The sequence below is a fragment of the Triticum urartu genome, chromosome 5A (genome assembly GCF_056163025.1).
Source record: "Triticum urartu cultivar PI428250 chromosome 5A, HENAU_Tu73, whole genome shotgun sequence".
Taxonomy (NCBI): Eukaryota; Viridiplantae; Streptophyta; class Magnoliopsida; order Poales; family Poaceae; genus Triticum; species Triticum urartu.
The window spans coordinates 24959489-24986831 of NC_141877.1; the positions used below are offsets into that span (position 1 = coordinate 24959489).

Genomic DNA, 27343 nt, shown 5'->3' on the forward strand with positions numbered 1-27343 from the left:
TCAGATATTCTGAAAGAAAAACTGGGTTTATTTTTTTCTCAAAAAAACTGAGTTTACTCCGATGCGGAATTGTCAGTTTTGGTGAAATTTCACCACCCTAATCACTATAGAAGGCTGAGGTTGATATTTATCTTGAGAATACATTGGTTTCTATTATATGCTTCGGGTTATATGTGTCTATTAATTAATCTATTTGCACCTTTCATTTTTCATGTTGACTGCTTGTTAGATCCCTTAAATATCATAAAAAAGTTTGATTTGCATATGTAGGCTCTCTCTTTTCCATCAATGTACAATCACCGGAAAAAACCCAATGCATGAATTTTCTTCTTTTTTTGCATCCTACTATAGAATTCAAAGTCATTTGCCTTTGGTTATCAAATGTTTAAGCTTTCTTTTAACCTTTTTAATATTGTTCATTGCAAGTTTTCATTCGTCTCTGCACGCATGCATGCGAGTTGTGGCTCCAAGATGCACATATAAAATATAGCTGGCCAAATGGGCCGGGCCAAACAGGTCAGCCCGCAAGCACGCCGGCACGGCCCGCCATGGGCCAGGCACGGCACGGGCTAAACGGGCCGTGCCTGGCACGCGGCACGCCTTGGGCCGTGCCTGGGCCTGGAGCCTGGGCACGCGGGCTGGCACGGCACGGCCCGTTTAATTTTTTATATATATTTTAGTTTTTTTATAGATGTATACGTAATATATAGCCCAATAGGCCTAAGAACCAGCCCAACAGGGTGAAAATATGCAGCCCAGCGTGCTAAACGGCCCATCGGGCCAGCCCGTTTACTAATCAGGCCGTGCCTGGGCCAAGGAGCTGTGCCCGTGGGCCGGCACGGCACGGCCCGGCTATTAAACGTGCCACGGCGGGCCGTGCCGGGCCAGGCACGATTAGCACAGGCCGTGCCGTGCCGTGCCGGGCCGGCCCGTCTCGCCAGGTATGATATAAAATTGTAATGTACTGGCTAGAAATCCATAACCATGAAATAATTTGTATGTCATGCCACAGACTGTGAGTGAAGTATTGTGTGTAAATGCCAATTTCTTGTCTCAGTTTTTCCTTCAGGAGACTGATGCATTACTAATGGCAGTTATGTAATTTATTTCTGGTTCCGTCTTTTTCCAAATAAAATCATAATGTATGGTTTGAAAACTACTTTTTTTGCGGGGTATCGAGAACTGCAATTTGATACATTGCAAACGAGATGCATGTTAGTGGACACGTCTGCGAAATCCATGCATGTCCACATTCATGGTTTTTGTATTAGGTCGTTCTTTAAATCAACATTGATTAGTTTATTTTCCCCTTTGTAGATGGTTATGGGCATCGTAGATACGCCCACTTACATCCTTAATTTTCAGAAAATTTTCCACGGTGCAGGAAGTTTAATAATCATCATAGAAAGTGAACTGAACTGATATAGTAGAGAGTGTTAGAGCTGCATTTTCTATATATATGTGTACATGTTGTATACCCGTTGCATTTTCTTGTACAAGTTGATCTATCAATATAAAGAGATGCCAGCCGGTTGAGGCTAACCACAGCAAATAATTCCTTTTGACTTGGTATCAGAGCGGGTCAATCCGATCTAGGGTTTTGCCCGCACACGCACTTCCGCTGCCGCCGCCGCCGCAGCACTCCGACGCGATGGCCTCCTCCGCCGCGTTGCAGCTCTCCACTTCCACGAGCACCTCGTCCCAGCCCTCACTATTAGGAAAAAAGCTTATACACAGCCACTTATTAGTAGCGCGTTATATTGACCCGCGGTACTGCTACTTAGTAGTAGTGAACTATATTGACTCGCGCTACTAGTAAATATTACTCGTAGCGCGTGGATAAAAAAACACGCTACTAGTAAATATCCCAATCGTGTCCTGCAGACAGGTCATAGTAGTAGCATGGGTTTGTTGGGCCGCGCTAGTAATAGAAACGTAGTCGTAGCGCGGGTCACGAAAAGCGCTACAACTAACCCAGCCCACCCAGCCCAGCGAGACAACCAACCTAGCCTAGCGAACAACCTCCATCGCTCTCTCATTTTCTCCTCTTCCTCCCGCGAACCCTCGACGCCGCCAACAACGACGGGCGATTCCGACTACTTCCGGTGGCCGCCGCCGGAACTGCACACCCACGAGCTCTCCTCACGTCGGTGCTTCCTTCCCTCCGGCCAGATCCGCTCCTCGTGGTGGCAAGCACTCGCGCGCGACCCCTCCCCGCGGCTAGGGTTTCGGCTGCCTCCAACTCCGGTGCGGTGCGATTGATACGTCTCCGTCGTATCTATAATTTTTGGTACATCACCGCGATCTACACCAACACCTCCGCCATCTTCACCAACATCTCCATCACCTTCCCCCTCTATCTACAGCGGTCCACTCTCCCGCAACCTGCTGTACCCTCTACTTGAACATGGTGCTTTATGCTTCATATTACTTTCCAATGATGTGTTGCCATCCTATGATGTCTGAGTAGATTTTCGTTGTCCTATTGGTGGTTGATGAATTGCTATGATTGATTTAATTTGCTTGTGGTTATGTTGCTGTCCTTTAGTGCCCATCATATGATTGCACGCGTGGATCACACCATAGGGTTAGTTGTATGTTGATAGGACTATGTATTGGAGGGCAAGAGTGACAGAAGTTTCAACCTAGCATAGAAATTGATGCATACGGGATTGAAGGGGGACCAATATATCTTAATGCTATGGTTGGGTTTTACCTTAATGAACATTAGTAGTTGCGGATGCTTGCTAATAGTTTCAATCATAAGTGCATAGAATTCCAAGTCAGGGATGGCATGCTAGCAGTGGCCTCTCCCACATAATACTTGCTATCGGTCTAGTAAAGTAGTTAATTGCTTAGGGGCAATTTCACAACTACTACCACCGCTTTTCCACACTCGCTATATTTACTTTATTGGTTCTTAACCTAAACAGCACCTACCTTTTATTTACTTGCTCTTTATTATCTTGCAAACCTATCCAACAACACCTACAAAGTACCTCTAGTTTCATACTTGTTCTAGGTAAATCGAACGTCAAGCGTGCGTAGAGTTGTATCGGTGGTCGATAGAACTTGAGGGAATATTTGTTCTACCTTTAGCTCCTCGTTGGGTTCGACACTCTTACTTATCGAAAACTGTTGCGATCCCCTATACTTGTGGGTTATCAAGACCTTTTTCTGGCGCCGTTGCCGGGGAGCAATTGCGTGGGGTGAATATTCTCGTATGTGCTTGTTTGCTTTATCACTAAGTAATTTTTATTTGCTGTTCTTAGTTGTTTTCTATCTTTAGTTATGGGTAGGAAAACGCAAAATACCAAAAAAATTAGTTGTACCTACTGAACCAATGGTTGAAGAACCAATCAAAATCTATCACAGTGCTGAAGCCTATTACTTGGATCATCTTTGATCCCTATGTGCTAGTGCTGAAACCCCAACTAGCTTAGTTGAGGGCAAATCTTTAGATGAGCACGCTTGTTTTGTGTGACACCGAATATCTGAAAAAGGGAAAACTTTACTGGATCAAATTCATCGTTTGCAATGCTATGCTTGGAATTTATGTGAAATATATGATTATACTTGTTGTTCTGAAGACCCTAAGAAACACCTTCCCTACCAATGTTTGTTTAGTGATAATGGAATCGTATCCTCTTATGCTAAGGGTGTTTATAGTTACTATGATGTTCAACAAATTGAAGAATTTGTTGCTTTTAAGGGTGCTTATGAAATTGCTTCTTTGATTGAAAAGTATGATGCTACTCTTTACAAATCTAAATTTTTTGCCATATTTAAATATTGCTATGATAATTATGCTTCTAATGCCTATGTTGAACCATATATTGAGTACTACTCCACTGTCCAAGAAGAGACTAATATTTTGCAGGAGTCTATGGAAGAAGAAATTTATGAAACTGTGAGCTCATTGGATGAAAAAGATGATGAGAAGAGCGAAGAACAAAAGGAGGAAGAGCGGATTAGCTACCCGTTCCCACCTTCTAATGAGAGTAACTCTTCAACTCATACATTGTTTAATTTCCCTTCGTGCTTACCGGAGGATGATTGCTATGATGATTGTTATGATCCCGTTGATTCTCTTGAAATATCCCTTTTTGATGATGCTTGCTATGCTTGTGGCCAATATGCCAATATGAATTATGCTTATAGAGACGAACTTGCTATAGTTCCTTATGTTAAACATGAAATTGTTGCTATTGCACCCACACATGATAGTCCTATTATCTTTTTGAATTCTCCCGACTACACTATATCGGAGAAGTTTGCACTTATTACGGATTATATTGATGGGTTTCCTTTTACCGTTGCACATGATGATTTTGATGAATATAATATGCATGTGCTTGCTGCTCCTACTTGCAATTATTATGAGAGAGGAACTATTTCTCCACCTCTCTATGTTTCCAATATGATAAAGTTGCAAGAAACTGTTTATACTATGCATTGGCCTTTACTAGGTGTGCATGAATTGTTCTTTTATGACATGCCGATGCATAGGAAGAGAGTTAGACTTCGTCATTGCTTGATATATGTTGCTTTGTTCTCACTACTAAATTACAAATCATTGTTAATTAAAATTGGCTTTGATATACCTTCGGATCCGGGTGGATTCACTACTTGAGCACTATATGCCTAGCTTAATGGCTTTAAAGAAAGCGCTACCAGGGAGACAACCCGGAAGTTTTAGAGAGTCATTTATTTCTGTCGAGTGCTTTCATATAGTTTTAAAACAACAAAAATAAATAGGGGAACCCAAAACTTTTTCAAAAAGGAAAGCGGAAGTGAGAAAGACAAGCATTGTTGAAGTGGGAGAGCTCCTTGAACTTTGTTCATGCTCACGGCAACTTTGTGAATCTTGATTACAGAAACTTTTCAATAAAAATAATTATCCCCTTGTACAATTCCATTGTATTATAAAAATAATGTGACAAGGTTTGCCTTTAGGATGTTTACATTTGCTTGATGGTTTGTACGGTGCAGGACAGAAACTTTGGCTGTAGTGTGTGATTTTACATTTTTAGCTGAAACGTCAAATGGTTCTGATTCTTTTTGCACTGTCTTCCTAAACAAATTTTTTATTTTTACTAATTTTGGTAGAATTTTTAAGTATCAAAAGTATGGTGAATGTTCAAATTATTACAGACTGTTCTGTTTTAGACAGATTCTGTTTTTGATGCATAGTTTGCTTGTTTTGATGAAACTATCGATTCATATTAGTGGATTAAGCCATGAAAAAGTTATATTACAGTAGACACAATGCAAAAAAAATATGAATTGGTTTGCAACAGTACCTAGAGTAGTGATTTGCTTTATTATACTAACGGATCTTACCGAGTTTTCTGTTGAAGTTTTGTGTGGATGAAGTGTTCGATAATTGAGAAGGTCTCGATGTGAGAAGAAGGAAGAGAGGCAAGAGCTCAAGCTTGGGGATGCCCGAGGCACCCCAAGTAAATATTCAAGGAGACTCAAGCGTCTAAGTTTGGGGATTCTGGGGAGGCATCCCCTCTTTCTTCAACAAATATCGGTATGTTTTCGGATTCGTTTCGTTCATGCGATATGTGCAAGTCTTGGAGCGTCTTTTGCATTTAGGTTTTTATTTTTATTTTTATGCACCATGCTGGTATGAGATAGTCCTTGGTTGATTTATAGAATGCTCATTGCACTTCACTTATATCTTTTGAGTATGGCTTTATAGAATGCTTCATGTGCTTCACTTATATCATTTGAAGTTTGGATTGCCTGTTTCTCTTCACTTAGACAACCGCCATTTGTAGAATGCTCTTTTGCTTCACTTATATTTGTTAGAGCACGGGCACATGTTTTATAGAAAGAACTAAACTCTCTTGCTTCACTTATATCTATTTAGAGAGATGACAGGAATTGGTCATTCACATGGTTAGTCATAAAATCGTACATAAACTTGTAGATCGCTGAATATGATATGTTTGATTTCTTGCAATAGTTTTGCAATATAAAGGCGGTGATATCAGAGTCATGCTAGTCGAGTAATTGTGAAATTGAGAAGTACTTGTGTTGAGGTTTGCAAGTCCCGTAGCATGCACGTATGGTAAACCGTTATGTAACGAAGTCGGAGCATGAGGTTTTATTGATTGTCCTCCTTATGAGTGGTGGTCGGGGACGAGCGATGGTCTTTTTCTACCAATCTATCCCCCTAGGAGCATGCGCGTAGTACTTTGTTTCGATGACTAATAGATTTTTGCAATAAGTATGTGAGTTCTTTATGACTAACGTTGAGTCCATGGATTATACGCACTCTCACCCTTCCACCATTGCTAGCCTCTCTAGTACTGCGCAACTTTCGCCGGTACCATAAACCCACCATATACCTTCTTCAAAACAGCCACCATACCTACCTATCATGGCATTTCCATAGCTATTCCGAAATATATTGCCATGCAACTTTCATCATCATCATCATATACATGACTTGAGCATTTATTGTCATATTGCTTTGCATGATCGTAAGATAGCTAGCATGATGTTTTCATGGCTTGTCCGTTTTTTGATGTCATTGCTACGCTAGATCATTGCACATCCCGGTACACCGCCGGAGGCATTCATATAGAGTCATATCTTTGTTCTAGATATCGAGTTGTAAGTAAATAAAAGTGTGATGATCATCATTATTAGATCATTGCCCAGTGAGGAAAGGATGATGGAGACTATGATTCCCCCACAAGTCGGGATGAGACTCCGGACGAAAAAAATACAAAAAAGAGAAAGGCCAAAAAAAGAGAAGGCCCCAAAAAAAGAGAACAAAAAAAGGAGAGAAAAAGAGAGAAGGGGCAATGTTACTATCCTTTTACCACACTTGTGCTTCAAAGTAGCACCCATGTTCTTCATATAGAGAGTCTCTTGAGTTATCACTTTCATATACTAGTGGGAATTTTCATTATAGAACTTGGCTTCCAACGATGGGCTTCCTCAAATGCCCTAGGTCTTCATGAGCAAGCAAGTTGGATGCACACCCACTTAGTTTCAGTTTGAGCTTTCATATACTTATAGCTCTAGTGCATCCGTTGCATGGCAATCCCTACTCCTCACATTGATATCTATTAATGGGCATCTCCATAGCCCGTTGGTACGCCTAGTTGATGTGAAATGTTCTCCTTTTTTGTCTTCTCCACATAACCCCCACCATCATATTCTATTCCACCTATAGTGCTATGTCCATGGCTCACGCTCATGTATTGCGTGAAAATTGAAAAGGTTTGAGAAACGTCAAAGTATGAAACAATTGCTTGGCTTGTCATCGGGGTTGTGCATGATGTGAATGCTTTGTGTGGTGAAGATGGAGCATAGCCAGACTATATGATTTTGTAGGGATAACTTTCTTTGGCCATGTTATTTTGAAAAGACATGATTGCTTTATTAGTAGGCTTGAAGTATTATTGTTTTTATGTCAAATGATAGACTATTGCTTTGAATCACTCGTGTCTTAATATTCATGCCATGATTAGACATATGATCAAGATTATGCTAGGTAGCATTCCACATCAAAAATTATCTTTTTTATCATTTACCTACTCGAGGACGAGCAGGAATTAAGCTTGGGGATGCTGATACGTCTCCGTCATATCTATAATTTTTGATTGTTCCATGCCAATATTCTACAACTTTCATATACTTTTGGCAACTTTTTATACTATTTTTGGGACTAATATATTGATCCAGTGCCCAGTGCCAGTTCCTGTCTGTTGCATGTTTTTTGTTTCGCAGAAATCCAATATCAAACGGAGCCCAAACGGGATAAAAACGGACGGAGAATTATTTTGGAATATTTATGATTTTTGGGAAGTAAAATCAACGCGAGACGGTGTCCGAGGGGGGCACGAGGTAGGGGGCGCGCCCCTGGGTGTCAGGCGCGCCCCTGACCCTCGTGACCACCCCGTAAGGCGGTTGATGCCCTTCTTTCACCGCAAGAAAGCTAATTTCTGGATAGAGATCATGTCAAAATTTCAGCCCAATCGTAGTTACGGATCTCTGGGAATATAACAAACGGTGAAAGGGAAGAATCGGAGAACGCAGAAACAGAGAGAGGCAGAGAGACAGATCCAATCTCGGAGGGGCTCTCGCCCCTCCTGTGCCATGGAGGCCATGGACCAGAGGGGAAACTCTTCTCCCATCTAGGGAGGAGGTCAAGGAAGAAGAAGAAGGAGGGGGGCTCTCCCCCCCTCGCTTCCGGTGGCACTCATCATCACCGTGATCTACACCAACACCTCCGCCATCTTCACCAACATCTCCATCACCTCCCCCCCTCTATCTACAGCGGTCCACTCTCCCGCAACCCGATGTACCCTCTACTTGAACATGGTGCTTTATGCTTCATATTATTATCCAATGATGTGTTGCCATCCTATGATGTCTGAGTAGATTTTCGTCGTCCTATTGGTGGTTGATGAATTGCTATGATTGATTTAATTTGCTTGTGGTTATGTTGCTGTCCTTTGGTGCCCATCATATGATTGCGCGCGTGGATCACACCATAGGGTTAGTTGTATGTTGATAGGACTATGTATTGGAGGGCAAGAGTGACAAAAGCTTCAACCTAGCATAGAAATTGATGCATACGAGATTGAAGGGGGACCAATATATCTTAATGCTATGGTTGGATTTTACCTTAATGAACATTAGTAGTTGCAGATGCTTGCTAATAGTTCCAATCATAAGTGCATAGAATTCCAAGTCAGGGATGACATGCTAGCAGTGGCCTCTCCCACATAATACTTGCTATCGGTCTAGTAAAGTAGTCAATTGCTTAGGGGAAATTTCACAACTCCTACCACCGCTTTTCCACACTTGCTATATTTACTTTATTGGTTCTTAACCTAAACAGCCCCTACCTTTTATTTACTTGCTCTTTATTATCTTGCGAACCTATCCAACAACACCTACAAAGTACCTCTAGTTTCATACTTGTTCTAGGTAAAGCGAACGTCAAGCGTGCGTAGAGTTGTATCGGTGGTCGATAGAACTTGAAGGAATATTTGTTCTACCTTTAGCTCCTCGTTGGGTTCGGCACTCTTACTTATCGAAAACTGTTGCGATCCCCTATACTTGTGGGTTATCAGCGATCTCCTCTCCCCTCGATTCATGCCATCTCCTCTCCCCTTCTTTCTTCTGTCCCAACCCCCTCACTTATTTCTTCGATTCGGTGTAGTAACAGGCCTCCTCCATGGACGAGGACGACCACCATGGCACGCACGTGGTCGAGTTCGCCGCCGCCTACTCCGGTGCGGTGCTGGACCAAGGACCTCCGCCTCAACAGATCCTAGCTTGGGTAAGCACCCCCATCCCCGTGGCTATTTCACTTTCTTCCTGTGCCCCTCTTCTCTGTTCTTCCATGAATCCTCTAGTTTCAGTTAATTAGCAGCACAACCACAGCCACACAAAGGCGTAAGCATTGTTGTAGGCACCCCACCTAGCTCGCTCCAGATTCTGCAGATGTGCTCGTCTCAACTAATAATCAATATTTCTTTTTGCAAATAAGTTCTATTTAACAAAAACAGTAGTTCAAACTCCTTTAAAAATTAGCAATTCAGTGTATTTTCTTGATCCGTGTTGTAGCTTAACTTATGTTGTGTTGTTACTGAACTGCAGATAAACTTGTTTGGCTGTAGCCGTACTAATGTTGTACTATTACCAAACCTGTGTTTTGGCTCAATTTGAATTGCTGCATATGAAACACATATGCATGATTTGAACCGGCGGCGCTTTGGTGTTACCACCAAACAAATTTTGTTCTTCAGATATGCAAAATTATTCATTGTTCATCAGTTGCTTAGGGGGACATGGTTACCTTGGTGAGTCATCTCTAGTGAATTAGGTGTTGAAAATGTTTTCTTATGTATGTTTAAGTGGGAAGTCCGATCATTTGCTGCTCAAAATCCGACAAATCAAAGGAGGAATGCATGAGAAGCAAGTCTATCATCAATGGCAAGGTTGGTCGTGTATTCCTATTCTTTGAGTTTTCTCTGTTTCAACCATACAATTCATCAAGCATACGGTATCGTTGTTGTAACCTTTCAATTTGGTAGCTTGGAAGTAGTTTACAGTTACTGTATTGTGAGTGTGTGACCTGAAAGTAAGGTAGCAAATTACTATAGATACTACTTCAAAACCATGTACTCCTACTCACTATTTCTATGTGTCATGTGTACTACCAACTTACTGATGTGTCTTTAATTCCCATAGTCTACAAAATTCATGCTTGCTACTGTATGTTTGTGCCCCTAGCTTGCATGCTGATGTTGTATGTGCATGGTGGTGGCCTCCTTCCTGTTGTTATTTGCTCCATATTGAGAATTGTTTTGTAAAAGATAATGAGATGGACGCAGTTAGGAGATGATGCTAGCAAGTTCAAACTCTCTTGAATGGATAGATCATAGTGCAGTTAGGAGAAGTGATATTATGAATATGTTGTATGCAAGTTCAGTGTGTATTAGAAAAAGTTCAACATTAAATTATATAGCAAATTCACTACACGGGGATTTGGCAAGAAGTTTTGTAAAAATGTTTATGGCGATTTGCTCCAACATGATTTTCTGTGTGTATTTTGGCAGCTCAACAAGATGAACCATACAGGCGAGGAACCTCCCAGGCGCAACAACTCCTCCGTCTAAGTTGAGCACTGGGCACCGTCAACCCTGTTGGCCACTAGGACGTACTCCCTCCGTTCGGAATTACTTGTCTCAGAACTGAATGTATCTAGAACTAAAATACGTCTAGATACATCCATTTCCGCGACAAGTAATTCCGAACGGATGGAGTACGAGGCAACGATCGGCAGTCTCGGCGGACCGGACGCCAACATGCCGATGAGGCTGAGACCCACAAACAGGTAGCACCTCGTGATCCTGAGAACAGAGTGCTTCAGAATTCTGCATATACTTCATGTGTAGTACAATTCATATATGCACACCTTGGTAATTTGAACAGGCTTATGCCTTGCCACCAGAACAATGAATTCAAGGTTTTGCAGGATCCAACGTGTCGCTAAGGCTGGCTGTGAGTAGAGTGCGCACTCATAGAGGATACGAATCATATCTCTTGTACCGTGTGATCGTTTCATGGAACAACTAGCTAGTGCTCTGATTTCTTGGACTAGATGCCTAGTACAATCCATGTTAATTTTAGTCTATGTAGTTTCCAACTCTGAACTGTATGCTAGTTTTTAATGTACTGTTACTCTGGCTGTCACTATTGATTCATGTGCATGTGCTAAAAAGAAATAAAATACCCTACTAGATTTGGATGTGGACTCTAACTAACAAGTTTTCACTTTCCCGACATGGGCGCAGGGTTGATTGACGCGGACTACCGCAGCCCGGTGGGCAGTGTGCTCTTCAACGACTTGGAGGCAGACTTCGCCGTTATGACCGGCGACCGCGTCGCATAGATGATCATCCAGGTAATCTCGACGCCGGAGGTCGTCGAGGAGGAGGACCTCGACACCACGTTCCGGGGGAGGTCCACCTGCGTCTAAACTCCGAGTCTTGGTAGATACATCTAGAGAAGTGGGCTGTTTAGGTTGGTGGAATGCTAGGGAAAGGTCCCCACCTTTCAGTGATAGTTGTGTGCGTATGATATGGGATGTCGTGATTTCTTCCTGTTCAGATGTTCACTATTGTATCCATGAATGCTGCAAATGTTAAAGATGGTTCTATGACCCGAGCTTATTTTCTATTGGACGTGTGTCTGATGGAAGCAACTGCATCTAACTTTTATTTTTTTAATTCATAATTAGTTAGCAGTAGCGTGGGGGAACAGCAACTCGCTACTAGTATTTAGGATAGTAGTAGCGCGGGCAGCACACGCTACTACTAACTTTTTAGTAGTAGCGCGGGTGCCACCCACGCTACTACTAACTTTTAGCTGTAGCGCGATACTAGTAGCATGGGTACCCGCGCTACTAGTAGCCAATTTACCCGCGCTACTAGTAGCCTTTTCCCTAGTAGTGCCTCCGCATCATCTATCCCTGCCGGCGCCATCGTTTCCGCCCCTACCGGCCAGCCAATCAACACCATCACGGTGCGTCTAGATCACACCAATTTTCTTCTTTGGAAGATGCAGGTCGTTCCCAGCATCGCCAGCCAGGGCTGGTACGGCTTCCTCGACGGCTCCCACGGAGCGCCTCCGGCCACGATCACCGAAGGAGACGGTGCCAAGGCCGTGACCAAGCCCAATCCGGAGTACGCCTTGTGGTTCTACACGGATCAATGTGTTCTTAGCATCCTCGTCGGCTCCATGATGGAGGAGATCCTCGTCCATGTCATCGGCCGCACCATCGCATCTTCTGTGTGGGTGTGCCTCGAGTCCATGTTCTCGGCGCAGAACAGGGCAGGGGTGCGCCAGATGCGGCATCAACTCTTGACGCTGAAGAAGAACGACCTCACCGCCGCCGCCTACTTTCACAAGATTAAGGGTTTTGCGGACGCCATGGCCTAGGTGGGTCGCCTCTCTCCGATGCTGAGGTGATCGACTACATCGTCGTCGGTCTCGGGCCTCAGTACGAGTCCCTCCAGCACTCTCTCACGATGTTGGCTGCCGCCGGCGCTGACAACCTCAGCCTGTCGGACTTTTATTCCATGCTTCTCTCCTGCGAGTCCCTCGAGGAGCAGAACACCTTCGCCCCCGAGTTCTCCACCTCCACTAACGTCGTGGCGCGGCAAGGCGACGACCGTGGAGGGGGGGCGCACCTTCGCCGAGACCACCAACGACGGCCGCTCCGGGGGTCGTCCCACTGGCCCACAAGGAGGCGGCCAGTACAACAGCGGCCAGCAGGCCTCCCGCAGTAACAACCGCTCCAACCAAGGTGGTGGTGGTGGTGGTGGTGGTGGCAACGGCGGAGGAGGACAGGGCAACGGCGGTGGAAGGCGCAACAACCGCGTGAGCGGCCCCACTGTCAAGTTTGCCGGTACTGGGGGCATGAGGCTCTCGAGTGCAAACAACGTTACAACCATGCGTTTCAGTATGATGAAAATCGTGCTGGCAATTCTGCCTCTTACCAACCTACCCGAAGTCAACCTTGGCTCTTCGACACCGGCGCCATGGATCATCTCACGAACGACATGAGCCAGATGAACATCTAGGAGCGCTACACCGGCACGGATCAAGTGCAAGTCTCCAACGGTGCAGGTTTGTCTATTACGCATGTTGTCCACTCTCGTTTACCTGGTTCATCCACCCCAATTGAACTCAAAAATATTCTTCTCGTTCCTGAACTTAGCACTAATTTTCTCTCTGTCTATCGCCTTGTCTCTGACAATAAAATCTTTGTTGAATTTCATAAATTCTTTTTCTATGTCAAGGACAAGCTCACGAAGAAAATCCTTCTTTGTGGTAGGAGTCATGGCGGTCTCTACCCTCTTCTGTTCAGCCGCACAGTCACTTCTGGACGTCATGCGTCTTCTGGCGTTAGGCTGACTACCGAGCAGTGGCATCGGCGTCTTGGTCATCCTTCGAATAAAATAGTTCATACCATTGTTACCTCAAATAAATTGTTTTGCTCTCCAAACATTGAGTCTTCTGTGTGTGATGCTTGTCAACGTGCTAAGAGTCATCAGTTACCATATAATTATTCTACTCGTGTTTCTACATCACCACTTGAGCTTATTCATACCGATGTTTGGGGGCCTGCTTTGCCATCTTCCGGGGGTTTTAAGTACTATGTCAGCTTCATTGATGACTATAGTCGTTACTGCTAGATATACTTGATCAAGCATAAATCTGATGTTGAGAGCATTTTTTACACTTTTCAAAACCATGTTGAGCGTCTCTTGAATGCTAAGGTTCGTTCTGTTCAGTCAGACTGGGGGGGGGGGGGGTGAGTATCACCGTCTCCATGCTTATTTTCAGCACACCGGCATTGCTCATCGTGTGTCTTGTCCATATACCTCCCAACAAAATGGTATAGCTGAATGCAAGCACTGTCATCTCGTTGAGACGGGTCTAGCTCTCTTAGCGCACTCCTCACTACCTCTTCGGTTTTGGGACGAGGCGTTTCTTACTGCTTGCTATCTCATCAACAGGATGCCTATGCCTGTTATTAACAATGCAACACCCGTGTTTCGCCTCCTCAACATGCTTCCTGAGTATTCTTTTCTCTGCACCTTTGGTTGTGCGTGTTGGCCTAGTTTGCGTAAGTATAATCCACGTAAACTCGAGTTTCGCTCTAGGATGTGTGTGTTTCTTGGTTATAATCCCATGCATAAAGGCTACAAGTGCCTTGATCGCACCACTGGTCGTATTTACATCTCCCGTGACGTCGTGTTCGACGAGACAGTGTTTCCCTTTGCCACTCCCGGTGCCACTGTTGATGTCTGCAAACTCCTTCCCGTGTCGTTTCCGTCAGATGAGCCAGTTACTCAAAGTACCGACACGCGTAATTATGACATTACCTTGGTACCGGCTAATGCACCTGGTGTTGTTGTTAGTTCTCCTATGCAGGTTCCCGCAGCGTCAACCCCGCCGCTCGACGTCCCTGCTTCATCGGCGTCACCGCCTCTGCATGCCTCGGACGGCATGCCAGGGGCCGGCTTGCATGCAGGCACGCAGGCCACTCCCGGGCCGGCACCGCCTCTGTATGCCTCGGTCGGCACGCCCGAGCCCCGCTCGCATGCAGGCACGCCCCGCTCGCCCGGGTCGGCCTCTCGTGCCGCTCCTGGTGCCGACCCCGCCCAGACCGACACGCCGGTCCCGGCCGTTGACCACGGCCCGTAGTCTCGCTCTCCATCGCCCGAGCGGTCATCTACCTCCCCAGCTCGTGATGGGTCTTCACCTGGCCCGTCCCCGCCCACGTCTTCGGCCCGTGACGGGTCCGCTTCGTCGCACTCGTCGACGTCCTCTTCACCACCCGCGTCGCCGCCTGCAGCGCCTCCCGCTGTTGAACCAACACGGGTCATCGTCACGCGACGACGCAATGATATTTCCCGTCCCAAGGTGTATCAGGATGGCACGGTTCGATATGATCCCTATCGTCATTGGGCGTTTATGGTGGAGCCAGCATCTCATCGCACCGCTCTCTCTGAGCCAGCTTGGCGTGCTGCTATGGAGGCTGAGTTCGAGGCACTTCAGGCTAACATGGATATTGGTACCACGTCCACCTGGCACTAACATTGTTGGCAGCAAATGGATCTTCAAAACGAAGTTCCGTCCCGATGGTTCTGTTGATAAATAGAAGGCGAGGCTAGTGGCTCGAGGTTTCACACAGCAGTACGGTATAGATTATCATGATACTTTCAGTCCTGTGGTTAAACCAGTCACCGTTCGCCTGGTGCTTTCCTTTGCTGTCTCTCGTGGTTGGTGTCTTCATCAGATTGATGTGAGTAATGACTTCCTTCATGGTTTTCTGTCTGAGGAAGTATATATGCAGCAGCCCCCCGGTTTTGAGGATTCACGGTACCTGTCGTGGTTTTGTCACGGCAGATGTCCTAGAGAAAGGACTTAGTCGTGGAGACATCGCGACGGGTTAGCTTGAAGGGGTTAAAGCGAACATAAGGACGCAAGAGAGTTTATACTAGTTCGGCCCCTTCGGTGAAGGTAAAAGCCTACGTCTAGTTGTGATGGAATTGATGGGGTTTCGATGACTAGGGAGCAAACAAGCTTCACCTATGTCTCAAGCTGTTGTCTGTCATCCTTGAACCGCCGCCGGGTCGTCCCCTTATATACACGGCTGACTCCCGTCGGCTTACGGAATCCCAATACCGGCTCATAGATGTGTCCGGTTTGGTCTCTACTTATTCCTAACTTACAATATAGGTTAACTACTAACGTCAGTTTACGGCTACAGGCCTTGAACCGACCATGGGCCTTGAGCCCTCCTCTGTCTTCTTGGGCTTTAACATACTTAACTACTGACGAGGTTAACCCGGCACAGATAGGCCGGTTTACGCCCAGTAGTAATATCCCCAACATTAGGCCCTAGATTGATTTGAACGGGTTCATGTCAATCCTTTTATAAAAACTTCACCTTCAACATCTTCTTATAAATTGGTAAACCGCCATGATGTCATCTTCTCTAATCGCTGTAAGCCGGAGTGACGTCACCTGTCATAACGAATCTATCCATTATGTTTCTTTGTTTAATAGATCAGCGGAAATCGAGGCGACAGCTCCGTTTTGTGGCCCCTTGATTGTCGCGCCTGACTTATGTTCTTTCGCCTTATAAATAGGACCGAAGGGTCATTTCTTTTCTCCTTCCGTGCCTTCTTCGTCTTCCTCGCGTCGCCAGCCTCGGAGCTCTGCCGCCGCCGTCGACCTCTGCCTCATCCTTGGCCGCTGCATCAACCTGAGCGCACCAGAACACTGCGGCAACCTTCCGCATCTTCCTCAGCTCCGGTAAATCTTCTATCCTTTCCCCCGCAGATCTGGCCTAGGGTTTCGTAGTTCTTTAGTGTTCATCGTCTGTCTCTTGCTCATACGATAGATCTTTTGATGAATCCGCAAGTCTTTACTCTGTGCAATGATAGTTGTTTGACCTTTCGCCTTCACTTATGCATCTCAAACCATAGATCTATATGAACGTTTTGCTCATTGGTTCGGTACTGCTCCCTTGAACCTCTAAGTATTTATCTTTTTCCTGAACTTGCTTTAGATCCAACACTGTAAAGAACTCTTGTGAAACCTGTTTCTGCATACCTGTCCATCCGCAATCTCAGCTTTTTAATGCTTATATCAGGCGGTTTAACCTTATAGAAAATTTTCCAAACCGGTATATGCCATTAGTCCCCTTGTTGAACCGCCAGATGTTGGTTGCTTCATGAAACTCCGATTCAGATAGTTCTGTCTCCGGTTTACCAGTGCATATACCAATCGTACCTTGATCAAATGCATTTTTGAACCGGGATCTTCTACCTTGTAGATTCCATCATGGCCAAGCAAGTATATGAGTGCAATTGGGTTCCTTCTCGCGTCACAGAGGATCAACTGGACGATTTAGTCCTGATTGGCGCTTTGGGCAGCAAAGATACCATCCATTGGAGGGCTCATGGCAAAGAATGCCCTCCCACACCTCGAGAAGGAGAGGTTGTTGTTTTCGTAGATCACTTAGCCCGGGACTTTAAACCGCCCGGTTCTAAATTTTACCGGGATGTCTTAGCCGATTTCCAACTCCATCCGCAAGACACTGGCCCCAACTCTGTTACAAATATGTGTCACTTCCAAGTGCTCTGTGAGGTGTTCTTTCAAGAGGAGCCCACAGTGGAATTGTTCAAAGACCTTTTCCATCTAAACCGCCGTACCGAGTTTACTGATGGCTCTAATACGGAGTTGGGTAGCGTGGCGATTCAGAAAAGGAAAGATGTCACATACCCTCACGCCAAGCTGCACAGTCACCCCAAGGAGTGGAATCAGACATGGTTCTACTTCAAAGACACCCCCCTGCTGGTGAGAATCCCTTGCCTGGCTTTCGTCCGGAGCGGCTCAGCAATAGACACCCTTTTCCTCAGAGATTGACTGCCCAGGAGAGAAGCAAATATGCTCCACAACTGTCAAAGCTCCGAGCCTTTATGGCCAACGGCTTAACAGGGGTTGATCTCGCTCGCTGTTGGATATCATGGAGCATACTGCCCCTTAGTCGGCGCTCCAAGATGATCATAACAACATATAGCTCATTGAGCTAATGCTATTCCAAGATGATCATTTCAGGAAAGCTCAATGATTGGCATGGCATGGATGGTGAAAGTGGAACCCTCAAAATGTTAAGGACAAAGGATTGGCTCTAGCTCATATGCTCAAGACTCTTCATTTTACATTTTAGTGGTCCAAGATCACATTGAGTCCATAGGAAAATCCAATACTATCAAGGAGGGATGAGGTGTTGCTTAATGAGCCTCTTGCTTCATGTGCTTAATGATATGCTCCAAAATCCTCAGCTACTTTCCCATATCCACATTTGACCTAAACCCAAAGCCAAACTCGGCCCTACCGATTCTTTCAACCCGGCGCCACCGAGTTTCACTTGTCATAGCCATTGCCAAACCCTAAGAAAATCGGTTCTACCGATAGGGATCTCGGTCTCACCGAGATGGGATTGCAATTTCTCTGTTTCCTTTTCGTAACTTTTCGGTCTCACCGAAAGAGCAGATCGGTCCCACCGAGATTGCAATGTAAACTCACTGTTTCCTTTTCGTAACATTTCAGTCTCACCGAGAAGAGCGAATCGGTCCCACCGAGTTTGCCTGACGAACCCTGTGGTTAGCTTATTACCAAATCGGTCTCACCGAGTTTGTGTAATCGGTCTCACTGAGATTACGTTATGCCCTAACCTAACCATATCGGTCCTACCGAGTTGCATGTCAGTCCCACCGAAAATCTCTAACGGTCACTAGGTTTACTATTTCGGTCCGACCGAGTTTGTTGATTCGGTCCCACCGAGATTGGTAAATTGTGTGTAACAGTTGGATTTTGTGTGGAGGCTATATATACCCCTCCACCTCCTCTTCACTCGTGGAGAGAGCCATCAGAACACATCTACACTTCCAACTCATATGTTCTGAGAGAGAACCACCTACTCATATGTTGAGGCCAAGATATTCCATTCCTACCAGATGAATCTTGATCTCTAGCCTTCCCCAAGTTGCTTTCCACTCAAATCTTCTTTCCACCAAATCCAAATCCTGTGAGAGAGAATTGAGTGTGGGGAGACTATCATTTAAAGCACAAGAGCAAGGAGTTCATCATCAACACACCATTTATTACTTCTTGGAGAGTGGTGTCTCCTAGATTGGCTAGGTGTCACTTGGAAGCCTCCGATAAGATTGTGGAGTTGAACCAATGAGTTTGTAAGGGCAAGGAGATCGCCTACTTCGTGAAGATCTACTGCTAGTGAGGCAAGTCCTTCGTGGGCGATGGCCATGGTGGGATAGACAAGGTTGCTTCTTCATGGACCCTTCGTGGGTGGAGCCCTCCGTGGACTCGCGCAACCGTTACCCTTCGTGGGTTGAAGTCTCCATCAACGTGGATGTAGGATAGCACCACCTATCCGAACCACGGGAAAAATATCCGTGTCTCCAATTGCGTTTGAATTCTCCAAACCCTTCCCTTTACATTATTGCAAGTTGCATGCTTTACTTTCCGCTGCCAATATACTCTTTGCATGCTTGCTTGAATTGTGTGATGATTGCTTGACTTGTCCTAAAATAGCTAAAATCTGCCAAGAACTAAAATTAGGAAAAGGTTAAGTTTTTATTTGGTCAAGTAGTCTAATCACCCCCCTCTAGACATACTTTCGATCCTACACGCACTGTGGCACAGTGCGTCATTACTAGTTTAAACTAGTAATGGCGCATTATGCTACGGTGCGCCATTAGTAGTTTTGCAAAAAAAAAACAATAGTGGCGCACTGTGTGGCCGGTGCGCCATTACTAGTGCTAACTAGTAATGGTGCACCGTGTGGTGATGCGTCATTAGTATGTTTGGAAAAATAAAAAAAATTGTTACTAGTGACGCACCATGTGCCAGGTGCGCCATTAGTGTGGAAGACACTAATGGCGCACCAGCACATGGTGCGCCACTGCTATATAGTAGTGGCGCATCACATGACAGGTGCGTCATTAGTGTCCATTCCATCTATAGCCCTTTTCCTAGTAGTGAACATCAGGTACTCGGATAACTGGCATGAAGGCCAACATGATGTTGCTACTTACTTTTGTGAGGACCTATATTGGCTACTTCAGAAAAAAAACAGAACTGAATCCATGCTTAAATATGAGGTTGTCCAAATGAATGTAGCAGGAAAAATAGAGCCCCACCTGTTACTCTGGGCACCACATGCAAGCAGTAAAAATAATGCATAAACCAAAATGTGGTAGGCAACACAAGTAAGCAAAAAAATATATTTATTTTCCACAACCATGTATCCAAATCTGCACGAAAAAAGGCAATGTCATATTGCTTATATCCTGATCGAATAAGCTTCTTGGAAACACAACTCTAATAAGGACCAAAAGGAATCAACTGGACAAAGGAATATATAACAAAATGGAGCAACAGCCAAACTTGAAAGGTTTCATTTGCTACCCAGTGGAGCAGCCTTTGTCGGATTGTCATTTCGGACTGATTTTGCATATCACTTCTCTTATGCTTGGGTTTCCTCACATCATTGTGTCACATCGGCTATAATCAACAGTCATTCATGTGTGTAGTTCTGCTAGCTAGCTGGGGGTTTCCATGATTTAATTTATCTGATGCACGTGCAAAACATTAGCTTTTAGAGAATTAACCTCATAGTAAACTCTATTATGCTCACTAAGATTAAATAAGTCAGTCAATAGATGTGATATATCCAGGTTAATTTTATTTGCAAACCTCGAAAATGACATTATGATTTGCACAATATTATAACACATGGCACGATGAAGAAGAAAAATACCTTTGATGATCATGCCACTTTAATTGCATAATTCCTCCATCCAATGTTCTCTCTTTCCCTAACATAAGAATTTTGTCGTATGGCATGTAACAGTCAATTAGCATGTCTAGCAGGAATTATCCTATTAATGTTGACTTAATAAATCTAGAAGGCTAAGAACCTTTGTTCTAGTTGATCATTAAGCACCGAGTCTAGCACTATGAGACTGATACATGCCAAAACAAAGGTTTAAAGTGTAGGAAAAAAGCAAACCTGGCATATCCACTTGAGTTTAGATGATGTATAGCTTATTGTATAAACTTGAATATCTTTGATTAATACTATATTTCTGAATTAGTGCCAGAAGCATGCATGGTCCTGAATCTGAAAATAAAACATGGAGCCCAATCATGATACACTTCTTAAAGGAAAATTCACTATAACTGTATTGTTCTACATGGAAAATACCATGCCCATTGTGATATCTACTAGAATATTACATATCATGCACTCCAATTAACGAGTAAGAGCATATGTAAATTTGTAAAATCATAAACCAACTTCTGAAATTCTAGTGTAAGGTGGGAACATGAAAATAGTGTGCAAGTATAGACTGTACATTCCTCTAGCTAAAGAAAAGCCTGTGAGCACAACTTCTGAATGCATGTGTATACGCTCCAGTTTTTAGAAGCTTCACCGATACCTATACTTTAATGTTTTTATAACCAAGATCATTGTCTTATCCTTGACTTGCAAAGAGTATGGAAAATCCAGGGCCCTACAGAACCATAATTGCAAAACCTCATATAAACAACATGGGCACTCCCTAAATATTGCAGCATATAACTGTACGTATGTAAGGGCCCGAATTTCCCGTTTCGACCAAGTTTCAAGCCATATGGATTGTTCTAAAGATACGTCTGTTGCTTCCAGTATTGAAGTGCATGTCAATCCGAAATCTCAGCAGCAAACATCAGTGTTAGAAAAACAAGGCTTCTGATACATGGGACTAATTCTAAAACTATAAACAGAGAAGTAAATAGTTCCCCAAATTAACACAATACCTCTTGTGTTATAGAACTATGATACCAACTCGTGTGCATCTACAAGATGTTTGCAACATAATAAGGTCAAGATCAATACATTAATTCATACTTGAACAATTTTTAGTTTTAATCTAGATAGTGAAACATCCTAGTGGCTACAGCCTAATGCAGATGCAGGCATGCACAATGAAAATTGATACTAACCTCTTCCCTGAGCCGAGCTTGAACCAAAAGGGAGATGACTCTAGAGGGCCGAGCTAGCGGTGGGGCTTGAAGATGAGGAGGTCAAGGGAGACGACAACGAGGGCGGCGGTTTGAGCGGGCCGTTCTCCATAGCCACCCGCCTACACGAGCCTCCCGTGCTTGCTTCCCACTTGCCGGCACAGCAGTAAAGCGTGCAGCTTCTGCCCGCACGCCGCTAGCTATTCTGCCGTACAGGGAGGTGCCACCGCAATGGAGACGAGGGCGGCGTGAGGAGCCGGAGAAGAGCGGTGAACTGCGGCGGATAGGTTATCGTGCAGAAGAGAGTGAGGGCGGGGCGGGGCGGCGTCGTCCACAACCAGGACTGCGACGATGCGGATGAGGAGGACAAACGATGGTGAGGGTAGGAGCCTGGGAGGCATGGGTTGGCCACGCGAGTCCTCCTAGCGGCGAATCCGGATCTGGAACGGCGAGATGGCGTGCGTGGCGACGATTTTTTCACGGAGACAGATGCGATCGGAAAGGAGGGGCTGCGGGAGAGGGGGTCATGGAACGTGTGTTCGTGGGTAGTGTTTTTTCTTTTTTCTTTTTTCGTTTTTAATTTTGAGCGGGGATTGAAGGTGGGGTTAGTCGCACGGGGGGATCGAAAAGAGAGATTGAACCATCACGACGTTCGATTCTCCTTTAATAGTGGAGGAAAAAGCAAATGTGAATTACTCTAAATCCACCAAACTTAGTGTACACAAATAAATCAGCACCATCAGATCTAACCCACTTAATTGTATCTAAAAGCCCGTATTACTTTGATGGTCTGCCGTTGAAACGAATGAATGAGATTAAATGTTCTGCCAGTCTGCCACCATCGTACGGTCTCCACGCATGCCCACTAATCCGCTCACGACGTCATCCCCCCGAACAAACATCATCGTATCAGTTGTAACCAAAAAAAAATCACGTCTCCAACTCCAACCATAGCGCCCACCTCTCCTCCAGCCGCCACACAACTCCTCCCTATTCCCATCGCCGCCGCCTGCCACTCCTCCTCTCCTCTGCTACCCAAGGCGCGAGGAACCAACCTCCCGAAGCAACCGGAGTGGCAAGCGGCGGAGGAATGGAGAGATGGCGTCTACGGCGGCGGGCGTCCTACATGCGGATCAAGCACGAAGAGGAGCGGCGCGAGGCATCCTGGAAGGAGCCCGATGTTGCCGCGCGCCTCGGCGAGCTCCGCGACCAGATCCTCGCCGCTTGCGCCTCCTTCGCCGCACAACACTCTGGCTGCTCCTCCGTCCGCCGCGGCGGCAACCTAGGTACGCCTCCACCTGCCCTGCCTACCCGCTTTGCAGGCTTTCAGATAGGGTCTCCGATCATGGCGAACTGAAAGCACCAGCCCAGGAAGAGCTCGACAGCGTGGAGGTCCTCTCCAGTCCAGCCAGCAGTACGTGACCAGCCCGAGATCCACAACCGAACCAAGCACTTCTCCATTCTTTTTCTTCTTCTATTACCTAGCCAAAACAATTTTCTTGAGAACAATCATATCTGGTTAGGATGCACAGATGAGCCTAGAACCTACAGCACAAATAATGGAGGAGTGACAACAATAGAGGATGGACCTGTGGTTGCTTTCCAGCTCTTTTCTTCAAAACAATCTGAGAAAGAGTGCAAAGGAAATTGGAGCATATATAGGCATAGGGCAACAGAAAATTGCTCCGGAATATCTCCATCTTATGCTTATTGCTTTGATGTACAGTGACCTATAAAAGGGTCAAAACAATCAGCGAGATACTTCTCTAGGTGTAGAGCTCATTGACATACACCTAAATTTTTTTTTACATTATTATTCTCAATAGTATGGTTGAACATTCATTACCTTGTGTTTCATACTTGGTCCCAGCCTCCCAAGCTTAAATCTGAAGTTGTTCTGTATAGGGGAATGAATTGTATGAGAGTGTGTTTTCAGGCTTAAATCCGAAATTCTTGTTATACTATCTGTGCATGCAGTTCGTATGGTAGAACCAATCGATTTGCAGAATATGGCATGATCGGGAAGGGTAATTGGTGCGGCCACCGGAAGGCTCGGTAGTGCTGATCACCGGAGCTACACTACCGGCGGTGCCATCCAAATCCTCGGTGACGCTCAAGGTATATACAATGTACACACGAAGGTGTCCACATGCAATTATCTAATTATTGGATGCATCAGATTAACGTGCTCAATGAATCACATGTGTATACTTGAGACAAATGAATGTATTACTGGTTAGTCAATTTTTTTATTTATCCTTTTTATGTGTCCTCCAGGGTGACCATAGTAGCATCTTGAGCCCAAGTACAGTGCTGCCATCTAACGCTTCCTGCAATTTTTTAGCTCCAGAAATTTGGACTGTCCTGCAAGAAGAATCAGTTTGAGAAGGTTGGTCTATGCTACTTCTCTAGGGCTGAGTATATACTCTTTGTTTGTTAATTGTAGTGATAGTTACTATTATTGAATTGCTAAGGTGGCAAACTGAAACTTATTGAATTACTAAGGTGACAAATGAATTGCTAATGTCGAAGAACCCGAGTCATCGGCCCCACAAGTAGAACCAGGTAATACCAATAATGTCAAGATTTACTGTCGTGTTGAATGTTACTTCTGTACCAAATAAGGCCTCTAAAATATGTTGAAGTATCTTCCAGTTTGCACAACTTAGCCTACATAGGATGCCACTCAAAACTGTATTGAAAAACCTGTGTTCTTATGTTTTAAATCATGACGATGCAGTAAATTAAACTTTAAGGAATTCAAATGGAGGTTCTGAAGAATGAATTGAGAATCGTGCTACCTTCCGGATCCACACATATTTTGCCTGAACACTTATTCAGATGTTTGTTTCTTCACAATACTTTAGCTCTGTAGATTGCAATGCTTCAGCTATGCTGCAAGCTTGGAATTGTTCAACACGAGAATAAAATGGGCTTAAGCAAATAAAAGGTACAAGGAATGTATGTTCCACCAAATCCAACATTTGCAGGCAACAACAAATAACACAATACTCCAGAGTAAATCATAATGCAGCTGGTGTAGGGGTTATCAGCTACTCCAGTGTTGTCATGTTTCTTGCTACTTACTAGGCCTGGGAGTTTTTTCAGTTTCTACTGTTCGGTTATTTTGTATATTCGGTTAGCAAATCTGGAAACCGAAATAAGCTTGCAAATCTACTAACCGAAACTTCGATTAACCGAAAAATCGGTTCGGTTTACTACCGAAATTTATACACAGAACATAATGTGCAGATTTCAGTTTCAGATTTTGTCACTTTAAACAGGATTTTAGAAAGAAATCAATGGGAACAGAAACAAAAAATAGAAATAAACGCAGCACATCTGGTGGAGCGCTCATCCGATCCGTTAAGTTCTGTTGTGGTGGAGTGGTACGCGGCTGGATCTTGGAGAGAAGAAAGAGGAGCGCATATGCGGTGGCGAGCTAGCGACGACAAGCGCATGTCGCGGTGGCCGGCAGGGAAGATTTGCGCGAGTGGCGGCAGCGGCGTAGTCCAGCCCATCAATTCAAATTCTGAAGATGACATGTAGCCTGAATCCAAGAGGAATTCAGTTGTTCGAAGACTATGTTCTTTTTTGTATATCTTGTTCACAGTTTGCATCTCTACCATGTTTACTTGGACAAGTATTATAAGTCCTTCCATGTTCACTTGCAATTTCATTTTGGATTATGATTGGTTTTTTGTCTACTCCAACTTCGCATACACCCTCAGAAGATAAGTACAGGGTTTGTATTGAACTTCACCTTTAGAGATTTAGGGATTGTTGGCACTATAGAATTCAATACACATGAATTTAATGTGTTACTTTGGTTGAGGCGTGCGTTGCACATGCACGCTTACTAGTGAGTATAAACAAACTACCTCTTATTTTCATAATTAGAAAATGCTCTTATGAAACTTTTGTTCCATGACCGGCAGTGTGATTCCCCCCTCCCCTCCCGTGAGCGACCGCGGGAGGGGAGGGACCCTAGCCGCCGTCGGCTAGTCCCCCTCATCCCCTCACCGCCGTCCAGCATTGGCGGCGGCGGGGCAGCCTCTCTTCCCCCGCTGGGACTGGATTGGCGCGGGACGATGTGCCCAAGCGACAACGCGACGGCAAGGCCTGGCGGCTGCGTCTCGGGCTCCTGCTGGTGGCATGATAGGCCGTGGGTCGTGGTGCGGCGTGCTGTGCTGGCGGCGGCGGGAGGCCGGGGTTCGCCCCGGGTCTGGCGGCCTGCGGGTACGGGCACATTGGGGCATGTCACTAGTGACGGGTCATGGTGCAGGTTGCGGATGCGCCCGGTGGTCACCGGCTGATGCAGCTTCCTTGGCAACGGCGTGCCTGCCTGGTCCTAGCCTCCTCCGCCCGGCTTTGGAGGCTGGTCTTCGGTGGGCGGCGAGGGGTGGTGGCGGAGGGCATGTGTGGGTTGAGGTAGTGGGTGTGCTGCTTGGCGGCGGTGCAGACTTGTAGGGGCCCCGGCGGCACGGATCTGGCGGCCGGGTTCGATAGGCAGTGCGGGGTGGTGGCGACGACACTCCCTCTCCTTGATCAAGGTCGGTGGGGTCTTCGACCTAGGGTTCTCGCTCGGGCGGACTAGATCTATGCCCGAGGCGGATCTAGTAGGGGTTGTTGGGCTTGGTCCGGAAGGGGTCCACGGGCGGCGAGGTTTCCCTCCTCATAGGCACGGTGCGAGGTGGCGGTGGCTGTAAGATCGATGCATCGTCGGATGGATCGACGCCAATGGTCACAGACATGGCATCGTGGAGGCTTGCCAGGGCTGGGGCTGGCCTTGTGGCGCTCGTCAGCAGTCACTGGATCGTGTCCTCCCCCGTCCATCTGAACTGAGTGAGGACATAGGCATGGGCGCTTCTTACGGTTGAGGCGCTAATTCAGATTCGGTGGCTAATGCCGGGCTAGGAGTGGATGGAGGTGCCTCTACTCTTCCTGTCATGGTCTCCTTCCTAGCCTGAATGTTCTCATTCGGTTTGATCGATGCATCCCAGCGAACTAGTCATTCGGTCTGGGGAGATCCCAAACTGAATGTTCAGGAGACTAGTATGATGTCCATGCTTTGCCACGGAGCCGTTGCCTTAGGAGGTGGTCAAATAACGTTAGTGTCCTTGTGTCCGTTGCACAATTTACGACTATTGAAGATAGCAAAAATAGGTGAGCGGCAATGCAATGTCAGAGAATTTTAAATGACCATACTAGGTTGGGAAGAGAAACTAAAACCAAGATTGATTTTGAGTTGAAGTCACAGTTTTGTATTTGTTATTAAATTGTGACTTCTACAAAAAAAAGTTGGCCTCACATGAAAGCAGTGTATTTATTTATTTATGATAGATTCTACATGTAAGTAAAGTATATTTGTTTATATCTCTTTTGAAAGATTGCTAGTTTCACATGTGGTGATGCTCGTATTTATTTATTTGAAAAGGATGTTGTACCCACATGTGAAGTCACCACCAACTCCAATCTTTATAAGTAGAAAAGATATCGACGTCTAAAAAGTTAGATGAGTCTACGGCTGGGCCGCTGTTTTTGTCTGACTTGAACGGACACGCATGACGCACAGACAAAACGGGTTGTGCGTTGGAGCTGGCGTTGGCTGAGAAGAAGGAACAAGAAAAGCAAGAGAAGTGGCAACTACTCAAGGAAAAATCCGACCACAAGGCCGTCACTGAGGAGAGAA

General features: G+C 45.3%; 1 long non-coding RNA gene across 1 annotated transcript; it reads right to left on the minus strand.

Annotated features, from left to right (window-relative positions):
• Nucleotides 1–19636: 19636 nt before the first annotated feature.
• LOC147967677 (uncharacterized) lies at nt 19637–22092 on the minus strand. Its single transcript, XR_015603188.1, has 4 exons — nt 21634–22092; nt 20657–20767; nt 20405–20462; nt 19637–20216 (listed from the first exon to the last, which is right to left on the minus strand). It is a non-coding gene; the product is annotated as an uncharacterized LOC147967677 (long non-coding RNA).
• Between the last annotated feature and the right edge of the window lie 5251 nt (nt 22093–27343).